The sequence below is a fragment of the Polyergus mexicanus genome, unplaced genomic scaffold, assembly GCF_030449975.1.
Source record: "Polyergus mexicanus isolate NDT 795.1 unplaced genomic scaffold, iyPolMexi1.0 SCAF_203, whole genome shotgun sequence".
Classification (NCBI taxonomy): Eukaryota; Metazoa; Arthropoda; class Insecta; order Hymenoptera; family Formicidae; genus Polyergus; species Polyergus mexicanus.
Genome location: NW_027223523.1, coordinates 1 through 10335, shown reverse-complemented (window position 1 = coordinate 10335; position 10335 = coordinate 1). Strand labels below are relative to the sequence as shown.

At 32.9% G+C, this 10335-nt stretch overlaps 1 pseudogene; it reads right to left on the bottom strand.

Annotated features, from left to right (window-relative positions):
* Positions 1 to 283: 283 nt before the first annotated feature.
* LOC138944450 (uncharacterized) lies at positions 284 to 7760 on the bottom strand (annotated as a pseudogene).
* Positions 7761 to 10335: the final 2575 nt, after the last annotated feature.

Here is a 10335-nt window from a genome sequence, read left to right as displayed (position 1 = left end):
TTTAGCTAAATGTTTTCTAAATCCTGAGTAAGTTTTGAACACGGAACGACAGTTTGAAAAACAACATTGTAAGTTTAATTGTGAACCTTCATAAAAAGAATGAATTATTCTTAAATGTCGACATAATTCGTTAATTGAACTTCCGATAAAATTTGTACACATATAAGGCATGTTTAAAAAAAAAAATATTAAAAACAGTAATCAATAATATGAGTATAATAAATTATAACTGAATTATAATGTAATCAAAACAGCAAAATTATTATACATTGCGTTGAAAAATTTAGTTTTCCAGTTGGTTTCGCAGAAGTGTATATACTTGTAACGATGCATCCCTCCACCGTTATTCGGCCGTCGATCCGCCGGAAGTCCGCTGCCCGACAAACACCGGTCGGGCATAATGCGGAGGCGCCGAGCGCCTATTTTTAAGAGATAATAAACGTTCCGATTTATAACCGCCGTTAAGCCGCGTGTTTACCCGGAACCGTCGCCGCGCTCGGGTAACCGTTCCGACCGTTCCCGAAACCACCCGAGTCACGCGCGGCGGTTCACCGTTAAACAATATGCCTTAAAACATTAAGGCATATTACGCACGCGCACCCGCCGAAAAGCGATATAAATAGGGCACGTTTTACATCTCGAGACCAGATCTTCCGCAACCGCCAGAGTCTGTAAGACGCCTGGAAATCCGCTACGATCCTATAACCGCTCAAAGAGAGAGAAAACGGGGTTGGGAGTACCCAGCCTCCGCCGAGAGTTTGCGGCATCTCCAAGAGCGATCCTTCCGATCTTTTACGAAAAGAGGAAAACGGGGTTGGGCGTACTCAACCTCCGCCGAGAGTTCTCGACGCCTCGAACAAATCCGTCCACCTAAGTGCAACAGCGATCAACCAGTGGTAAGGAGTTCCCTGCCATTGACAGGTGTTCCCATCGGCCGTTGCACTCCTGAATTCCAAGGAAAGACTATCCCGGACGGAACGACAAAACGCTATTCACGAACCGACAGTAATTCCACGACCGCCATTTATGAAATCAGACTCGCCATTAATACGGCGCGCTAAGTCCCGCTCAGGGGGAGGATCTAATCCTGCCGCGACATCGATCGACGCAACCGAATCGATACAGGCGCGTCTAAGGACCACCCACCGGCCCGACCGAAATTATCGCCCGATAGTTAGCGGCCTCTGCCGAAATCATGATTCGCTAGTGTAATCGATATTATTGTATATCGAACCGCCGAAATCGCGCTCCGCGCCGCGCATACGTGCATGTAATTCGGATGCATCGCGACCGACACGACCGGACCGCTGACCGATTCCGCATCTCACACATACACGAGTGCATCTTGCCGCACCCACATCGTCATTCGCATCACATACATACTTTCGATACATTGTAACATCATACTTCTATATTATACGTTCGCGCATGCACTCGCTCGTCTACCGTCTCACTCGCACACAACTACACTCGCTCACACACATATAGCGCTTATACACATACACTCACTCTGTATACACACATACTTACACGCAATAAATTATATTTTACCTCACGTTGCTTTCGTTCGTCTCTCGATACCCTTTCACGAGCACCGGATTCCAACCGAGTTATCCACGACCGCCTCGCGAAAGCGGTTTATTACATACTTCTCTTATGCGTGGAGTTACAGGAACATTGTTCATTTTATAAAAATATTTTTCCAAAAATCTGTAGAAACTTACCAGATTCCAATCATAATGCGTATTAAAGACAAAATGACTTTTAAATAAAATATCAAAAGCCTTCAAAAAACTTTGTGCATGTAGAAGAATAAAGCTTATCATCTACGCTTAAAAAGTATTGAGCCACAGCTGCTTTGTTGGAGCCTACAGCTATTAACCGTGGCTGAGTCTTTTCTTTTGATTCTGATTGTAAGGGTATACCGCTCTAAAGTAAAAAAAAATGATAATAAGAAAATGTAGCATTATACAAATATATACAATTCTGATAAAGCTGTAATTGTTAATTAATTTAGGATATATACTTTTTTAAATAAAATAATTTTTTCCAGAACCGCATTGGATTTTTCTCTTGCAGCTCTATATTTTCCTCTAACTGTTGGGGGAAGAAGTCGACATAATGCTAAAATAGCTCTTGTAGGTTTATCCCAAGCTGAAAAATTTCAAATATTGATAAATATTGCATTTTATATCTGGTTAAATAGAAATATATTTAATGTATTCATTACCTTCTTCCAATTTATCTAATGAAGGATGTATTTCGTTATCAGTCTTGGAAAAAGTTTTCAAAATAATTTCACAAAATTTGCTACATTCTTTTAAGAAGTAGTCTTCATATTTAGGAAATAAAAGTTTATATTCTTCTTCAATCTACAAATACCAATACAGAATTTTATACACATTTTATACATATATATTTTATTTTATATATTTTATATTTCTTTATATTTTATAAATTATATATATTTAACTTTATTATTTTATATATTTTATATATTTGTGATATAAAAATTGATTAAATTACTTTTAACTTACCAATTCAGGTGTATCTAAGAATCTTGGAAATGTAGTGAAAAAATTTATATTCAAACAAAATTTTCTTCTGTACTGAAATGTGTCTTTATGTTTGGAAATAATTTGTGATTTTCCATTTTGAGTAGCACTTTTGAGAAAAAGAATTGCATCCTCAATTTCATCTTCTGTTAATTTCTCATTTTCATCTTCTGTAACGTTCGATTTGTTACTATTATTTTCGGAATCTTCATTACACGTTTTTCTTTTTGTACCTCTTCTTACATTGGAGAGCCTATTTGCTAAATAGCCTGTTTTAGTTATTGGATCATAAAAATGTTCCTAAAAGGCAATAAAATATAAATGTAAAAAATTGTGTTATAAAAATTAATGAAATATTTACATTTAAATATACTATTTAAATATTATTTACATAGCCTAATTCAGTTTCCGGATCTCTTAATTTAGGGAAAATGTCCACTATAATTTTAGCAAAATTACATTTATCCACTGAAGTTAATGGACGCTTTAATACTTCTTTTAAAATAAGCATTTGAGTAATCACTATGTTAATTATTCGTTTTCTACTTGTTACACTTGAAAACCCCTTGATATTATATTCTTCAAAGATATCTTTTCCGCAGAGACTTTCTAAAATAACTTATTTAATGCTCTGAAAATTAATGTATAAAATTCAGTAAATAATTTGCTTTGATATATTTTTCATTGTATTCTAATTATATAAAATAACAAATAATATTTTAATACTTCTTTTGTAACAATCTCTCCCTTTTTTGATAGTTGTGGATGACAAAATGTTAATTTATGAACATTCTGTTGAGAAATTCATGGTTTATTTTCTTCAGAAGTATCCGTAAAAGTTATATTAGAAGAAGAACTAAATGTTGAGGTTGTTGCATAATCTAAATCTAAAAAAATGACTATATATGTGAGTAATGAGTTTTATATATAATTTATATTTTAAGATAAAAATATTTTTAAAAAATTACCTTGTACAACTGGTTTATCTATTTCAATATTAATAATAGCACCTCTTCCAGCAATTTGTATATGCTTAATTAAAAATTCTTCTGTCAATACAGCTTTTTTTTCATCATAAAATCTCAATACTTTACCATTTAGATTAGGAAATACTTCTCTTGCTAAATTTAAGTGCACAATTAAAAATTATAATAACTTTTGAAAATTGATAAGTAAAAGGAAAAATATTATGTTATTTAAATTGTATGTTAATACCTTTTGCCTCGAACATTTCATAGCTATATGGAAAAAGCACCTTTACCCAATGTCTTTTGTTTTTATATTCAAAAATAAAGCTCATTCCATTAATTTGAGGGAAATTATAATAATTACTACACTCATTCTGAGTCAAAGCAGGATCAGTGAATGCAGTCATACAATCTTCATTATCTGTCATTCTAACTGAATAAAGAATTTAGATTTTTTTTCTATAGTTTATTCATATATTATTACTTGATAGTTACATTTAATCATTTGATAATTATTTATTTTTCGATCTACTAAAAGAAGTTTTAAGGCATAACATTTCATTTCAGACATAATAAGTCTATGATTTATTTGACAAAAGTATGTGTACTTTTCCTTGCTTCATTAATTAATGTATTCTTAGGCTATGAATAGATATGAGGGAGTTTTACTGTCGAGAATATACACACTAATTATACATACGCTTCTGAGAAAAATGTGTGTATGTTAAACCTGTATACGATAATCAATATAGCTTTCTAGAATTCTCGATAGTAAAACTCTCACAATCAGATGTTTTTATACCCTAAGTCAATGTGATTCTCGAGAAGTACTCTCGTCAATATAACTCTCACAATCAGATGTATTTGTGCCCTTACATTTACATATATAAAATAAACAAAATTAGTACTCTTACCTTTTAAAACTTAGGTTTGTAAGAAAATGATATATTTTATAACAGAGAATAACACTATAACACTGATGCACTCGTCAAAGTAACTTTCGCTTTCGATATAAGCAGCGTGCCCAAAACTGCGTGCCGCGATATGTGTATGGACTTGTTCAATATTGTTCACTTGTTTCAAGCAGGGATCGCTTAACCGCGCGAGATCCGCGCTCCTAGCGGTCGCTGTGATTTACCAGCATTCAAACGTGACCCATGCAGTCCCGTAATGAAGAGAACAACGCATACGACTAAAAATCGCATATTTCACTTTGAGAGAAATGTTGTTTTGAATATTTTACTTGTTAATATTACAGTTTTTTGTGTAATACATATAATGTAACTTCTACGAAGTGTATATTAATACATTTTATTTTGAGTTATATCAACATTCCAATAATTAAAATAAATGTTTATTTTTAATGTTACATTAACATATGATATTAATTATTTTAACTTTAATTATGTATAATAGAAATATTTGATTTTAGTAAAGAACCCCGCACTAATCATATGGAAAATCTGTCCTGGTCAAATCAATTGGTTTTTACATATGTTGTACCTTATGACCTACTGAACAAAAGATGTAATGGGCACAAAGCTCAATAATGGACAGTTATCGAGTTATAACCAGTCAATCATGAAAAATTCGGGCTGCCGAATAGTCAAATCTCGGAAGGTATTGATTTTTTTGAAAAATGTTTGAAACAAACATAGTAGGGTTTTACAAAATCTGTTAGTTGGTGACATTATTTGTGAATTTTGAATGACCTTGAAAAGCTCCGTAAACAAAAATCTTTATGTGTCACAGCAGAGATAAGGACCCCACGGTTCGTCACTCCCGTAGTATTTTTTGACTCCAAACCCTCTCTGCTGTGTGTGTATGTGTGTGTGTGTGTGTGTGTGTGGGGTAATAAAATAAATGATCTTATTGTATTGTTGCGTCCGCGGATCGAAATCGATATAACTCGAATCCGCGTGACACAACCGACACTCGCGTACCGCAAATAATTAACACTCCTTTGAAAGAACGAAAGGAACTTTAATATAATAACACAGAACACTATTATACAAGGAACACAGAACAATAACGGTTATCGTAATCTCGAATACGTCCGCCCGGAATGGTATCCGTCGCGAGACTCTAAGATGGCCGATCTCTCTCCAGATGAACGCCGTTGTTTAACAACAACCCTTAGCAACGTTCTCCCGGAGATGGGTACAGCAGATTCAGGAATAACGGTCACAGACGACCCGCAGGGACGCAACAGTATATTACTCATTATTTGGATCCTGTTGTGGTGGTCTCTGAGCGGTATCTAATATTGTGTTCAATAATGATGAAGAGGGATAACGAACATTGGGCTGGTGTCATGCATATCCTAAATACCACAATACGCTGGTTACATGTGCACATGTACCCACAGTCCGTGCGCCTGACTTACAGGTGCAGTAATAACCAAAAATCGCCTCCCTCTCATCATTTATATTATCTGCATCTCTTATGTTGTAAGCTATAAATATTTGATGTTTTGTAGCATTACGGAATCGTGAAAACACTCGCACCCTTATGAAACCTTGTTCATCAAACAACGAATCCAATTGAAATTCTTCTTGTGCATCACGCTGCATCTTATCTTGAATATAAGATCTTGCTAGACGAACCTGAAATGTACCAATAGTCAAATCTCGTAAATATTCTAATGTTAGGCGTGGAAAGTCACGTAACTGTCCTTCATGTAAATGTATCCATTGTGCATTTCTATAGCACATCCTTTCTACTTCAACTCGCGCTTGAACAATATTAACCTCTCTAGATTTATCAAGAAGTTCTCTTGCTAATCCTGCATTACCTTCTTCCATTAAAACTAAAGGATGATATCTATTAATTATAGCACCTGCAATGTTATAAAACTCGCCCAAGTGATGAAGATGAGGCATTATAATTGTATGATCAAAAAACTTGAACATAGACTTGATATGTCCATTTCTAGTTTCAATTATTCACCTTGTTTTTGTCACCAATCGAGACTCATTGGCATCTTCAGTGAATAATTGTTTCTGTTGAAGTCCAAGAAAAGCTGGCATTTTATACTCAATGCCTAATTCACGAAGTAATGACTGAGCATCTCGATATCCACGATCTAATATAAAAATGTCACCATCATGAAACCATCCTCTCATATTGTCCGCATCACGTTGAAATTCATTATTTAATATTCGAGCATCATTGTTACGAGAATCAGAAAAGTAAGGACCCTGAATAGTCAGTATATACCCATCTGGAGCAACTATAAGAGAAGGTTTTATCAGATGTCGACCTTTTTGCATTGAGTATATTTGTCATAAAACACGAAAGTTGCTACTTTTATGAGTATAAGAATAAATCCCGTCAATATAAGCAATTACTTTCGGAATAGCTAGCTCAGAATTATATAATTCGTTTGCAAAAGGTGTTACATGTCTCATTATATACTCTTCTCGAGTTATAGCTTGAAAACCAATATTATCAGGGACAAATCTGTTTACTAAAGACTGCCGAACTTTGGAAATCGCTAAACTCACTGCTTGTCTAAAGGAATACTGAAACAGTACTTTAAGAAATTCGTCAGACAGTCCTTGTCGCAGCTTGCATAAAAAAATTAAAAGATCTTTTTTAGTAACGTTTCTGATACCACGTTCTTGGAATATAGGATCGCAATATGTATACAATTCTTGAAACTGTTGTTTTGTAATGGGTGCTATACATTTAAATTCATCCTCTGTAAAACTATTTTCGTTTTCATAACGATTATTATTATTTGCTATATTACGAAGAGCTTCTAAGAAAACTTGCAGTTGCTGACCTTTTATTACATATGGTCTATAAATAAATCGCAAATCTGGCAGCAGTAACTGTAAAATAAATCCGCGATCATCCAAATGTTGGTCATAACAATAAACGTGTTCAGGAATATAAATATTTTTCAGAACAAAGACATTTACCCTGGATTCTAACGACAGTGGACTAATATTTACAATAGCATTGCAAAATAAACAAGAATTATTTCGGGTTTGGGTAATAACGTTGAGTCGTAGGCAAGTCGGATCAAGTTCTATCTGTTCTATTTCATGTACAATAGATACATTGCAATTAAAACATAATCGGCTTTCATTGTATATATCAATGGGCTCCTTACCCAGCCCAGTTCGCCTAAAAACAGCGATTTGTTTTTTAATTGCATCATTATCGCCATTGATTCGTACCATTTGTCGAGCTTGAGAAGCACGATCGCAAACATAACAATGGATTCCATGTCTGTAAGCCATGATAATACTTTATTATCGAATTGCGTAGCAATATCAGATTGATTAGATATTAAAAACTTTTCTGGTGAAATAATTCCTGAGACCAAAATGAACAGAATACACTGATATCAATAATATCAATATCGGACGTAGTAATGCCAGAAAGTAATAGCATTCGGCAGCAATAACGCTAGAATAGATACGCTTAGTGATGACAATGCCTGCGCTAGCAATATCAACCAATATGATTTCTCACAGATTGCAGATAGAGTATCAAGAGACACGGTAGTGTCTCGCGCCAAGTCATGCGCAGCAACAGCGAGGCACCCCGGGTATCTATACGCGAGTCGTACAGTATACCGCCCGCAGTGTAGCAGTGGGGATGAGTCGCCTGACGGCTCTAGCTGTACGAATCGAGCGCTCTACACATAACTCTACGCTCATAACCAGAGATGGTAAATCGTGTATATTAGTTCTCAAGAAATTTTAGTAGAAAAAAGGTTCATCAAAAATATTTTGAAAACGTCGATTTTTGTTCACGGAGCTTTTCAAGGTCATTCAAAATTCACAAATAATGTCACCAACTAACAGATTTTGTAAAAGCCTACTATGTTTGTTTCAAACATTTTTCAAAAAAATCGATACCTTCCGAGATTTAACTATTCGGCAGTCCGAATTTTTCATGTTTGACTGGTTATAACTTGATAACTGTCCATTATTGAGCTTTGTGCCCATTACATCTTTTGTTCAATAGGTCATAAGCTACAACATATGTAAAAACCAATTGATTTGACCGGGACAGATTTTCCATATGATTAGTGCGGGGTTCTTTGATTATTTTGTATGTCAAAGTTTTGAAGATTTACTTTAACTTTTGTTTATATTAAAATAACTTTAAGACATGATAATTTTTTGAAATAATTGTGTTAAAATAACTTAAAATAATATTCAATTTCTAAATGACATACGTAAAGTGTTAAGATATTACGTTGACATAAATGTAACATATGAAAATGTTACGAAAATAATAACATCTCTGTTGTATGTTAGTTTTACATTGAAATAATAATCAAATCTTGATAACACAAGAAAATTTTAACATATGGACGCACGATTTTTTACTAATTCCATGTAAATCGTTGCAACTATTTCTTATCGATCTCGATTATCTAGCGATATTTACGTTTCTTTTCGAAACTCGTAACCGTCTCACCGCGCTCGCATGTACCACCAAACGGCCCTTGATTCACAATCAGCTGATCGGGGCTTTGATCGCTGTGTGTGTTTTCGCACATATCGATATCGACGAGTCCGCGATTGAATTTGTTCTACTCACATCGCTGTAAGACTCCGAAAAGTTCTGTATGCATTGACTAAACTCAAATAAATCTAGTGCATTCATTCGTGTTAAAGTCATGCTCTCTTTCTGTGCTTGTTTTTGCCTTATTACTTTCGTTAAAAAAAAATTGTAGTTTCTCACATAAACACGATACTTTATGTTTGATGTTCAGTGATGCTCTATGTGAAAAATCAAGCAATATATCGCTTTATGGCATTTATACAATCATTCGCTCGCTTGCTCGCTCGCTCGCACACTCACTCATCCAGTCTCTCTTTCTTTTTCTTTGCTCATTCTTGTCTGTCTTTTTATTATGTATTTGCTCCATGTACATATGTGCATTATATATAATTAGTATAGGTATGTATTGTATGTCTGTATACATAGCAGTAATTATAAATTTTATTTATATACAATATATATGTTAGTGTATATGTATGTGTATGCATACAAAATTTATTATCTAAAAAATAATATAAATAAAAATCATACTAAATCAACACGATTCTTTCAAATTTGCATTTATATCTTTAAACATAAATTGAAAAAAAATTAATTGTCAAGAATAATAAATACTATAATAAATTAGAATTTTCTCCACTTTATTTGTAAAATATAAATTTTTTCTATAATTTTATATTATTATTATGATATTATTATAATTATTTAGGTAATATAAAATGTATAGAAATAATGCGTAATGAAAATTTTATTATAATTTTAAAATATTATTTCAAAATTCTCATATGATATAAATAAGAATATTAAATCCCATAAAATCGAACCATTTAAAATTGACAATGATAATTCTAACATATCCTTACTAAATGTAAAAAACAAAATAATATATCCTACAAAATTTCAAAACTATAATGTAAAAATTAAAAATATTATTAATAAAAAATTCGTAATTATTAATTTTGTTAAAATTATGAAAATAAATATATATCTAATACCATAATTAAAATAATTAAAAATATATATAGTAAAATGTCAATATAAATAGCTTTTATATTTTGTATAACAAAAATTTTTATATTTTTAATAATAAGCATTTTTCTTTCGTCTTCATCATATATATCTCTATTTATAATAAAATCTATTCTTTATATAATACTTTTATTCATTTTTTCTCTCCTCTATGAAAAGAATAATAACATTATATCTAATCTGTAAAAATTAATATTCTTATAAACAATTTGTTTTGCGTTTTAATTAAGTACTCTGCGTTGATACCACTGCTT